General features: G+C 35.6%; 2 pseudogenes; both read right to left on the bottom strand.

The window, feature by feature from the left end:
* LOC107496323 (BRAP2 RING ZnF UBP domain-containing protein 2-like) overlaps positions 1-7,390 on the bottom strand; it is a 16,075-nt pseudogene extending 8,685 nt beyond the window's left edge.
* Positions 7,391-8,775: 1,385 nt separating this feature from the next.
* On the bottom strand, positions 8,776-11,845 carry LOC107496332 (3-isopropylmalate dehydrogenase, chloroplastic-like; annotated as a pseudogene).
* Positions 11,846-11,857: the final 12 nt, after the last annotated feature.

The raw sequence follows: 11,857 nt of genomic DNA, 5'->3' as shown, positions 1-11,857 counted from the left end.
GTAAAATATATATCACTTTTGAGAATAGTGTGCAAACTTGCACTATCCGCAAGGCATACGTCTTCATTACATATCCTTGCCATTCTCTTCAAAAACAAATAATAATAAAATGAGTAGCATATACAGTTAAATTGAATACTTGATTGGAATTATTTTCCTAAGAAATACTGTGCACAACAATAATATCATATACTAAAATTTTATTTTAAAACATAACACATTTAATGATTTCAAAATTTATAAACATTAATATTTCATTATTTATGTACATCACATTTGAAACTTAAATATATAGAAAATAAAACTTAACAATAAGTTCTTTACATTATTTATTTACATAGATACTTCACAATCCCACATATTAAACTATTCCATCATTGATCAAATGACCAATATTCCCTTCAGGATCCTCAAAGAAATCAGATACATCATAATGAGTGGTGGAGTTCTCAGCATCATTTGAAACAAAATTTGTTTCCTTTCTTTTGTCATCCTTTTTAAAAAATACCTGGTAAAGATCGATTAGATGCCTTGGGGTACGACAGGTACGAGACCAATGGCCTTTTCCACCACAACGGAAACACTTATCATCTGTTGATTTATTCTGCCCGATATTCCTTTCTTTATCCCACTTCTGGTGAGATCCTCTCTTTTGAACATGATTCTTTTTCCTTCCATAATTTTTCTTGTTATTAAAAGCTTGTCATTTACCTCTTCTGGGATAATGATTTGCCGCATTTACTTTAGAAAATGGGGCGGCGCCAGCTGGGTGCGCTTCATGATTTTTCAAGAGTAACTCGTTATTGCGTTCAGCAACAAGAAGGCAAGAAATTAACTCAAAATATTTTTTAAACCCCTTTTCTCGATACTGCTGCTGCAGGAGCACATTCGAGGCATGGAAGGTTGAGAAAGTTTTTTCCAACATATCATGATCGGTTATCTTTTCCCCACACAATTTCATTCGTGAGGTGATTCGAAACATTGCAGAATTATATTCATTTATAGATTTAAAATCTTGTAGGCGCAAGTGCGTCCATTCATATCGAGCTTGAGGAAGTATCACCGTTTTTTTATGATTGTACCTTTCTTCAAGGTCTTTCCAAAGTTCTGCAGGATCTTTTAATGTAAGATATTTATTTTTCAACCCTTCGTCAAGATGACGACGAAGGAAAATCATGGCTTTGGCTTTATCCTTCTGAGATGCATTATTTTCAACCTTAATGGTATCTCCAAGATCCATTGAATCAAGATGGATTTCAGCATCTAATATCCATGATAAATAATTGTTTCCAGATATATCAAGAGCATTGAATTCAAGATGAGAGAGCTTCGACATAATAAAAATATTACATGAGTCTTCCTAAAGATTTGATCAGAGTCTCGTGCTGATAACGTGTTGTAAAATAAATAAAAGATATACTAAATATAAAATAAAGATGTATAAATAAAAGACTCTATTATTAATATAATTAGCTCAATAATAATTTATATATATATAATAATATTATATGTTAGGAATAAATTTTTTATTACTTGCTTACTTTTCTCGGAGGCAAAGGCCTCTATTTATACATGTATGAGGAGGATCAATTTCAACATTCATTAATTATTATTCCTTCTTTGAGAATGTGAGTTTTGTATGGGAATGGGCATCCACGTCCCATTCTTATCAGAACACCACAACTCAAAAAAACAAAAATTTCATGTTGAAACATCTATACTAATGGATCCATATGCACAATTTGTATGAACGCATGAACATAACACGAATGATTCAAATCAGTGTGAGGAATTTAGTCGGATGATTCTTGTATTTATGGATTTTTGCCAAGCTGAGAGTTAGTAGTTGACAAGGATTCCTTTGATGAGGCAGACACAAGCCCATCTTTTATTTCGTTATAATCAGGCAACTGTTGTTCCGGCTTCACATCATCTAGACAAGTCATGAGATATCTAAGCTGTAAAGTTTAAGACAGTATCAAATAGTCGATCCATTTGTGTTGTATGACATGCACAAGTATGCCCTTATAAATATTAAATAACTACTGTACAAGTTTAACTCCCACCATCAACCAATATAAAAATATATTAAGGAAAACGGTATTTTAACCTGCTCTTCTAGGCTTGCTACTCTCTCCTCCGACCGTTTTAAGAATTTTTTTTCCCTGGAAACAAGTCACACCATTCAGTTTTCAGACCTTTGGACCAAATTTCCAACCACTCAAGCTCAAGTAATAGGAATCAGTAGCACCAGAATTACATAATCGAAATCGCTAAAATTGCCAAACAAACATGAAATCAGCAATTATGGACATTTGGTTTAATCAAAGAATCCTCATACTAAATAAGTAGTACATAAAGAGTAACTATTTTATGAAGAACACATCAGTCATAAGAAAGATATAAAAGATAAAAGAATACCTCTCCTCAATCTCAAGCAACTTTGCTTTCCAAGCATCCTCATTTTTAACAAGATTCTCATTAAGCTGTAGACACAAATATCTCCTGTCCTTATGATATATTAATGAGGTCCTATGATTATGGAATGGGAATTTTTCATAAGAAATTCTTAACAACGAATTACAACTTATTACCTCTTCCAGAAATTTCTTCTCTTTGTTACATCTGTCAATCTTGGCCTGAATCTTCTGCTGTTTAAGACTGACAGCCTTCTGAACAGCTTTAGAGATTTTTCTCAGTTTCTTCTTTTACCTCTTGCAACAACGACTCAAAATACTACAAATAAACACATAGAAAAGTGAGCAATACGGGGATGTTGGACATGATGCAGCCTCAGCAGATTCACTACAAATGACTACTAGAATTCACTTACAGATTTTTGGTTTTCAAGTTGAGTAGAAAGCAACTCATTGTACTCATTGACAATCTGCAAATGTAAAAAATAAAATTAAACTTACAGAAGCCAAGATTTCAGAAAAAATAATTTGACTAGTTTTGCAACATTACAGCTTCAACTTTACTATTAAGTAACGCCTCGCTCATAGAATTATCTTCACAGCTGCAACTTCCACACCCATTCTCTGCATGAACACAGTGAGTGTTCAGCTCAACCAAGCATCAGTTTTGGACTGAATAAGTCTATGAACATAGTTGTTTCCCGCAAAATCCCACACACGCTTGGTTTCCACATCTAGGGCATAGCAATGCTGTGTCTCTTTCCAGTGCATGATGGCATGTCCTGCTTTATATCTGAGACATCATTGTTTCAGGAATAAGATACATATGGCTGGGATACATTCAGGAAAGAAGCAGTATAAAAAATAAGGGTTGAAGAGAAATTCTGTCACCTTCCACAGCCAACAAACCCGCATATAACACATATCCAAAGGTTCTCAGTGGTCCGACAAACAGAACATATAGATTTTTCAGCTTGCTGTTGGCAATAGCGGCACACCTGAATAAAATAGTGGGAAATTTCTAAGCAGACAAGTACAGAGATTCAATAACTAGCACTACATCAGACTTATTTAGACATGCTAGCTAAATTAATGAAAAGTCCGAAAAGAACAATGAATTCAAACACCCAACTAGGCAAGCACGCAAAATAGTTCAAACAACACAGTCAAGTGTACGCTATGTACATGTTAATCAATGTGACTCAGAAAAGGATTGGCTCTGGAGGGACTTACAGGACAAGAAGAATCAGCCCATTTTGATATGCACGAACAATGAAAAGAATGATTGCATATAGTAGTGAGAATTCCACTGGTGTCTTGATCTAACCGCTCTGCAGACAACACAAAACATGGATGGAGTCATAAATGGTGATAGATAATATAATAGTGAGAGTGGGCAATGCATATCTAAAGGAGAGGTTGTACCAAGGCAAACTGGACATGTGGGCTGTTCAGTGGATGTAGCATTGGATGGTTGAGCATGTTCAATGGAACCAGTGTACTGCACATCCAACGTGAAAAGAACACGGCAAACCTCAACCTACAATTGAAATAAGAATAACAAGTAAGTGGCGGTGAGAGAGGCAGCTAGTGGAGAAAAGAGAATGGAGAAGGACCTCCAGCGACGAGAAACAGCGGCCATTGTAATGCTTGAAGAAGCTGTCGGTGGAGTCTTGATCGTCGAAGCGGATCAAAACGCTGTACTGATCTTCCGTTCCATCCATTCTGAAACAAGAAAGAAAGAAAGTGAGAGAGAGAAAGAGAGAACAGTGAAGGGAAGAACAGAAGGGGGAAGGAGGGAGGGTAGTACCTGACAATGCGCATCTCAAGGATGTGGTGAAGGAAGGAACCACAGAACTGGCAGAAGTCGGCATAGGTCATCTGATTGGGGACGCCAACGACGCAGACGAGGGGTTTGCGTCCAAAAGGGAGGGTAGAAGGGGGATCTTGGTCGGGGAAGAGATGCATGAGGCCGCGGGTCTCCTCGATCCTAGGGTTTCCGGAGGAGAAGTTGAAGACGGAGGTGGAGAATGATGAAGGCTCCTCGTTGGGGATTGGAATTGGAATTGGAATTGGAATTGGGATTGGGATTGGCGGTGATGAAATGGCAGTGCTGGAACGCCAGCTAGTAGACATGGCTACACCTAATATTCAACCATATGCGCGCACACACGTCTCTTAATCTTAATCACCTTTCCCTCCTGCTCCTCCCCTCCTCCTTCACTCCCCGCTTTCCTAAAAAGTAAATAATATACTCTTCAATTCACTATTCTACAACTCAATGTTTCCATAAATCATAATCCATTTCTTTTTCCTTTAAAAAAATTTCAAAGGAAAATAAAGCCAATCTATATATAATAACTGATTTTTGTTCTTTAAAAAAACTTTTTGAGTTTAAATAGCTCAGTTTCATAGTAATTTTTCGGGATTAAGTAAGCTTTCAGCTAGAACAAAACCTGCAATTTTTCATTTCGGTGTTTATTATTACTTTTTAAATTGTTAAAAGTTATTGGTTTTTCTTTTTGCCGAGGGACACACGCCGATTTACTCAACATTTTGAATTAAGACCTAGTCAACCTAATCTTTAATATTTAGTAATAAGGTTAAGAATACAATAGAAAATAAACTTTAGTAGAGAGAACATTACGGGTTTGTTATAGATGACTCGCACACTCAGTATTCAAACAAAATTCTGAAAACCGGACCAGTCATCAAACCATTTTAGTCAATGGTTCATTGGTTTACTCGTCCAACCGGTCTAACCGTTGTTCAATCGAAAAAACCATTCCATAATAAAATAATAAATAAATTATAAATAAACATCCCAAATATCTTTCAAATTTAAAACCCTACATAAAATATCACCAACTAAATGTAATTAATCATCAAAATATGCAATAACTTGCTGCAAATTTGTTGACAATTAACATAATTATACTTCCATTAAAAATAGCTGGATTGAATTAAAATGCACAAGTTAAAGATAGAAAATATTGTCTTAATGTAGCTAAGTCAAAAAGTAAAATAAAAAATGATAGTGTTGCACAATAAACACACAACAGAGCCCGAAACAAACACACAACACAACAGAGGCTGAAACAAAAAAACAACAAAACCTGAAACAAAAAGAATCCAACACGGAGGAAGGGTAGCAAGTCGGCGGAGATCAAGAACAGGGACTGTGCAACCAAACAATGAGAACAGAATTTTGTTTATATAACAAAACAATCAAAACATGAATCATACAATCACTAATTGCAAATCTTTTCTTCATAAGAACAGAACAATGAAAACATGAAGCATATAATAAATCAAAAGATCACCAATTGCAAATCTTTTAATAAGAACAAAAGTTAGAACATTGAAAAATGAAGAAAGATTAGTAGTTTTCAACCCAATTTTAACAAAGCTCATCACAATGATTAACAACAAAAAAAAGCAATGAAGGAACAGTGAATCAATAACATACGCAGTGCAAATTCAAGAAACTTTAGTAAAATTTAACTACAGAAACAGACAGTAAAGCAATAATAGAGTTATCAATTTAAAATTTATCATCAAATACATTCAATGAGCAAAATCAATCAACCAAGTACTGACTGGGCATTCGGAAAAAAAAAAGAATAAAAAAACATTTAAATCACAGCAAAAACACAACAACAATAGGAACATTTAAAACAAAGCAACCCAAAAAAAATCTAAAAATCACCATTGCTGAAAACAATGATTTGATCCGTGTATGCTCAAAGAATTAAAAGTTAAGCTTACAGGAAAGTGAAGAATACCAAAACCAAAGAACCTTCAATCATAGCTTAAATCAAGAACAGAAAATCACAACAAAAACAAAAAAATTAAAAGTAACAGAAGAACAGCAGAACAACAACACAAGAAAACTTAGCAAATTAACAAATTCACAATAACAGTTAAAATTTACCAGAAGAACACTAATGCAAGTGGAATCATCATGCTAATATGTTTTCTGCAAAAATGCTATTTGTGCAGCTAAAATTTCCTAATTACTAAGATCCAATTATTCTAATTTCACATGCAATCAACTTAGTAAGTTTCTAAAAGCTAGAAATTATAAAACCAACCAGAAATATGGTTAAAGCATTTCATCAAACATGTTGAGTGCGGTAAAATTAAAACAAAATAAGAGAATTCAAAGTTTAATATCAATGTGATAGAGAAGAAAACATAACTATTGTAACTTTAATTCAGACTATGAAATAATCCAAACCACTACCAAATCAAATAGTTACTTATTGTAATAGAAATCAGAAGGTTGGTTGTTATTGGTGGAAAAAAACACTATTATAATTGAAGTTTATTTAGTTCTTTCTAACATGGGTTTGTGTGAATGGAATGTGTAGGCTATACTGTCTCCAGTTGATTCTGTGGCAGATACATACCGAGCATTACTACCTGAGGGTACACCAATGGAATTTCAGAGAATACTGGACCTTAAGGTTTTGCTAATTCCTATCAGTTCTTTGTTCAATTCCTCGAGTTCTGATTACTACCTCAAAAACTGGTGATTGGTTGTCTCATCATATAAATGCATAAAATGAACTTGTATAATTCTAAGTTCATGACTAATTTCATTTAACTTATTCTAGCTGAACAATCATGAGTGAATGAGATGCCCTCTTAAGTAAGTGGGTAATTGTCCCAAGCTTGAGGAGAATAACAAGGAAGCTTAGTCTTAATTTATGTGTAGACTAAAAACAAAAAAGTGGTTCAAGATTCACTATTTGTAAAGAACATTACATTTTTAGTAAAATAAGACCTAAAAGAAAGTAGAGTGGGTTTAGGGAACTCACGGCGGCGACAAAAGAGAACAGTTCGACGGCCAGGTGAAGCGCGCGGGTTGGTCGCAGTGTTTGAAGCAGAGCAACGTGGCTTCCAGACGAACACGAATGCGAACTCGAACGGTGAACGGCGAGTGAACACCGAGCGAACGTGAATGCCGAAGAACGCAAACGAAGACGACAGCTGAACGAAGACGTGAACGTGAACGGCAAACAAACGGCGACGGAAGCGCAGCTGAGCAGACAAAGACGACGGACGCCGAGCTCGAGGAAGCAGTCGCGATCGGTGACAGCGAACAGGGGTTGAATACTTGTATCACGAGGGAAGCTAGATCGACGGACGGATGGCGAACTTTGAGTGCGACGGACGCGGCTCCTTGCGGCGGCGGTGGTGTAGGCTTACAGTGCAAGGGTTTTTTGGCTGGGGTTGTGTGATTTGATGAGTCTGGGTTTGAACCTGTTCAGGAGAAGCAACAAATGAGCTTATGCTTTTAACTTCTGCGTTCAGTTCATAAATTAAAAAATTAGTTTACATTCTATCAATTTTGTCATTCAATCTTTTCTATAATAAAAAATACTAAAAACAATCATAAATGTTCTTAAATTTTCTTCGTAACTATCCTTTACAAACAAATATTTTTTAATATTATTATTAGTACTCTTTATTAAATTTTAATTTTTATCAATTATTTATTTATTTTTTATTAATAGTATAGATATTTTTGTTTAGAATTTTTTTAAGTACTAGTTTTCAATACATAAATTTAAATTCTTTTCAAAAGTAATTATAGTAAAAAACTGTTAAAATAATATAGATTTAAATGATATAAATTCATGTCCTTTTTAGTTATTTTTGGCTAAACGTAATTTTAAATAATGTAATCCAAACAAGATTCATTTTATTATAATCTATTTTGATACAAAATTACCAAACATAAATCACGTTAACACTAACTCACTTTTTATCAAAATCAAATTTAAAAAATCAATTTTATACAAGATCTCGTTTACAAACTCTAATCCAAACACACACATAGTCATCCACATCGTCAATTAACAATTAAGATTAAATCTAATCAAAATTCAAATAGAGTGTTCAAAACCTTCATTACAAATATCTAAGGAACCATATTTTTTAGATATTTCTAGATTATTTCACACTTCTCTTTATATTTTTATATATATTCAGACCTTTTAGAACATTTTAAAACATTCAAAAACCATCTAGAACAATCTCAAAGACTCTAGAATATTATACAAATCCGGTTAAATATAATATTTTAAAGTTTATTGCGACATAATGCTTAATAGAGTACAAAGGGCCTAAACCAAAATTTTATTTTGTTTTAAAAAATATGAACAGATTGATTTTGAAAAACCTTGTTAAAATAATTAATAAAAAAAAACTGAACTTTCATTCACTATTAGTTAATATCAAAAACAATAAAGTTAGGAGAAGAATAGTGAGAGATGTTCCAGACGAATCGGCTACTGCTACTCTCTTACATTGATGAGAATTATCAATGGAGGTGCTGTAATTTAAGATATCAACTATGTATGGTATTTGCAGCATAGGATCTATCCGCCAAACATGAAATTATCATTTAAGAAATAAGATACTTTTAACTTTCGCATATTGTGCTTGTAATTGTTACAAGTAAATGAAGCCTCGGATTTCAAAAAGAAAATAAAATACCGCTAATTATTTCACCGTTACAAGCAGTTTCCAACGACTAATCATAATCCTGGGTAAAGAAAAAGGAAAATTGCCACTTTTCAGATAAAGCACATATAGGATGGGTAGGATATGAAACCGAAACACATAATGTAGGAGAAAGCCAAAACTCTGGAATAGACAAATTCTTTCGGCTTTGATAGTCATTTATCACCCACCAGAAAATAGAGATCTCCGAGCCAAAGCAGCTACTGAAATGAACTGGTCTATATATCAAACTGCAGCAGCAAGAATGTGTGATTCTACTGACTTCAGTATCTCTTCACCAACTTGTTTGCATCCAACCAGCTTCTGCATAACACAATCCAAACATCAAGTTAGTCACCAGGGAGAAATGCCCTGGAGTGAAGTTTCATTTGCTTCCATGTCCATTTTCGTTTTATACTGTTAAGTGTTCAAGATAATAAAACAGAGATGCATACTGTTCCAGCAGAATATATGTCCGCAGTTCGAAATCCCCACTGCTTTCTCTATTCTTTCAGCAGCCCTTTCTTCTCCAAGGCCATATTTCAAAAGCATAGCAGCACTAAGAACAGTAGCAAATGGGTTTGCCTTGTCCAGAACAGTAGCAAATGCTAGCAGAAGGAAGCATCCCAATGCTTCCAGTAATCATTGAAGCCTCATCCGATAATATATCGCCAAATATGTTGTTTGTTAAAACGGTGTCAAACTGCAAGATTCAGAATGAGATATTATAACCCTTACATTTATACATATTTTCTTTTGTAAATATAAAATTGCATTACAAATAAATGAAATACAGATTATGCTAACTTGTTCCAGAAACAAACCTGTTTCGGGTAGCGAAACCAGTTGCATTGCGGCATTATCAACATACATGTGTGTGAGTTCGACATCAGGATATTCCAGTGCTAGTTCTGTAACTATTTTCCTCCAGAGCATTGATGCCTGAAGATTTAAAATATAATTATATTGTCAAATCTATGTCTTATGGCTTAGAAATATTAAATATACCATCAGAACTCAAGGCAAGTGACTTATACTTATCTGTCAAGGTTTCTGGGCCATTTAACATAAACAGATTGTTAAAAGATGACAAATGATACAATCTTCCGGATTTCAAGTATAAGCAAGTTATGGCATGCAGCTTACCAATGTAAGAAAATGTAGATCATCTTAAAATACTCAGTATATCAAACCAGACTCAAGAAGCCATGGACGTTTCACGCAATGGCAAAAGCTTCACAAAATTTCGCGGTAAGTGTTACGGCTAAAACCAGCACCACATACCTCTAATACATTGGCTTTGTCAACAGAACAAAGTTTTCCACGCCGCTTCCGAGCAATCTCAAATGCCAGACGAGCTATCCGATCAATCTGTCATATATATTGATTATCATGATCATTAATTAATTAGAGGATCATAGATCCATTGAGAATGTACAAAATAGTTATAGAGACAAGAAAGGAACAACTTCTCACCATAAGAAAACTACAAACTACTTCAGAGCAAACCAAGAAAAAAAAAAGGTTAAAACTGTAAGCAACACATTAACTTAGATGTCTACAATCTTTTTTCCATCCTTCTTTATGAAAGAAACCCCTCCAACATAATCTCACATCAAACAATTGTGAAAGTTCTGAATCATTGGATATATTTTTCACAACATGTGTTGGCTCAATCGACTATTCTGAATCATTGTATAATAATAAAATCTGTAATCAAATAGTGCACCTGAATTCTCTTCCACTTAAGTATTCAACCAAGGTCAACAACCTTCAGAAATTCTATTGCAACCATAGCTTTTGTTTATATTTCACTCACAAATCACAAGCATGTTATAATTCATGCAGAGAAGCATGTCCAATTAGTAAGATACCTCATGAGCAGAGTAAATCTCAGTGTTAAATCCAGTCTCCTGGCCATTTTCATTGGTCCCAAAGCCCCTGGGTTTTCCAAAATATATAACTGAATAAGCAGAGAGCACGGACAAGAAGATTTAACCCTATGAATCAGGGGACAGCAACTAGAAATTCAGTATAATGAGCGGGGAACCATGAGATCAACACCTTCAGCAACCTCTTTCTTAAGGGTTGAAGCATCCACCAACTAGAGGATAACCAGCACAAATTAAAAGGCATGCAGATTATTTCCATGTGAGAAGAAGCAGCAAGAGCTGATTAGTACCTGTGGGAAGACAGTGGCTGGTCTGAGATTTGCAAAAACTTGAAGGCCAGACCGGAGCTGAAGCAACCCAGTCTCTGGCTTCAGATGTTTCTCGTTTTTATCCCATTTATAGCCTCCAATGGCACCAAGAAGAACAGCATCGGATTGCTTCGAAACAGAAAGGGTCTCGTCGGGCAAGGGGACTCCGGTGGCGTCCAATGCAGCGCCACCCAGAAGCATCCCTCGGAACTCGTATGTGATCCCTGACGCAATAAGGGGGAGAAAGTTGGGAAAATTGTGGGATTTTGAAGAGTGAAAGAGCGGATGAAGTTGGGAAAAGGAAAATGGGGAGGAAACCTTCGAAGGAGCCGGCGAGGACAAGAACGTCTTTTGCGACGGAAATGACTTCGGGGCCGATGCCGTCGCCGGGGAGGAGGGTGATGGTGTAGGAGCGTTTGGAAGGAGGAGCGGCGGCTGCAGAACACCTTACGGAAGCAGGCCTTGAGGAGGTGGATGAGAAGCGATTGAAGTGCGTGAGGGGCTTCGGAGGATGGAACAACTGCAGAGAAGGCGCCATTATTTTTCTGGGTTTCGGGCTCAACTCTTCTCTCACTCTCTTTAGTCTTTACTTCAGCTCATTGGACAGTGGCCGACGCCTCCGCACCAACCTTTTCTTTTTTTTTTAAGACTCTTGGATTTCCTTGGCGTTCTGTGACGCCGCATTTGGGAATTTTGCCTCACCTTCTCTCAAAGGTTAGTTCTCTGC

This window comes from Arachis duranensis, chromosome 1 (genome assembly GCF_000817695.3).
Source record: "Arachis duranensis cultivar V14167 chromosome 1, aradu.V14167.gnm2.J7QH, whole genome shotgun sequence".
NCBI lineage: Eukaryota > Viridiplantae > Streptophyta > Magnoliopsida > Fabales > Fabaceae > Arachis > Arachis duranensis.
This window is presented reverse-complemented; position numbering and strand designations above follow the sequence as displayed.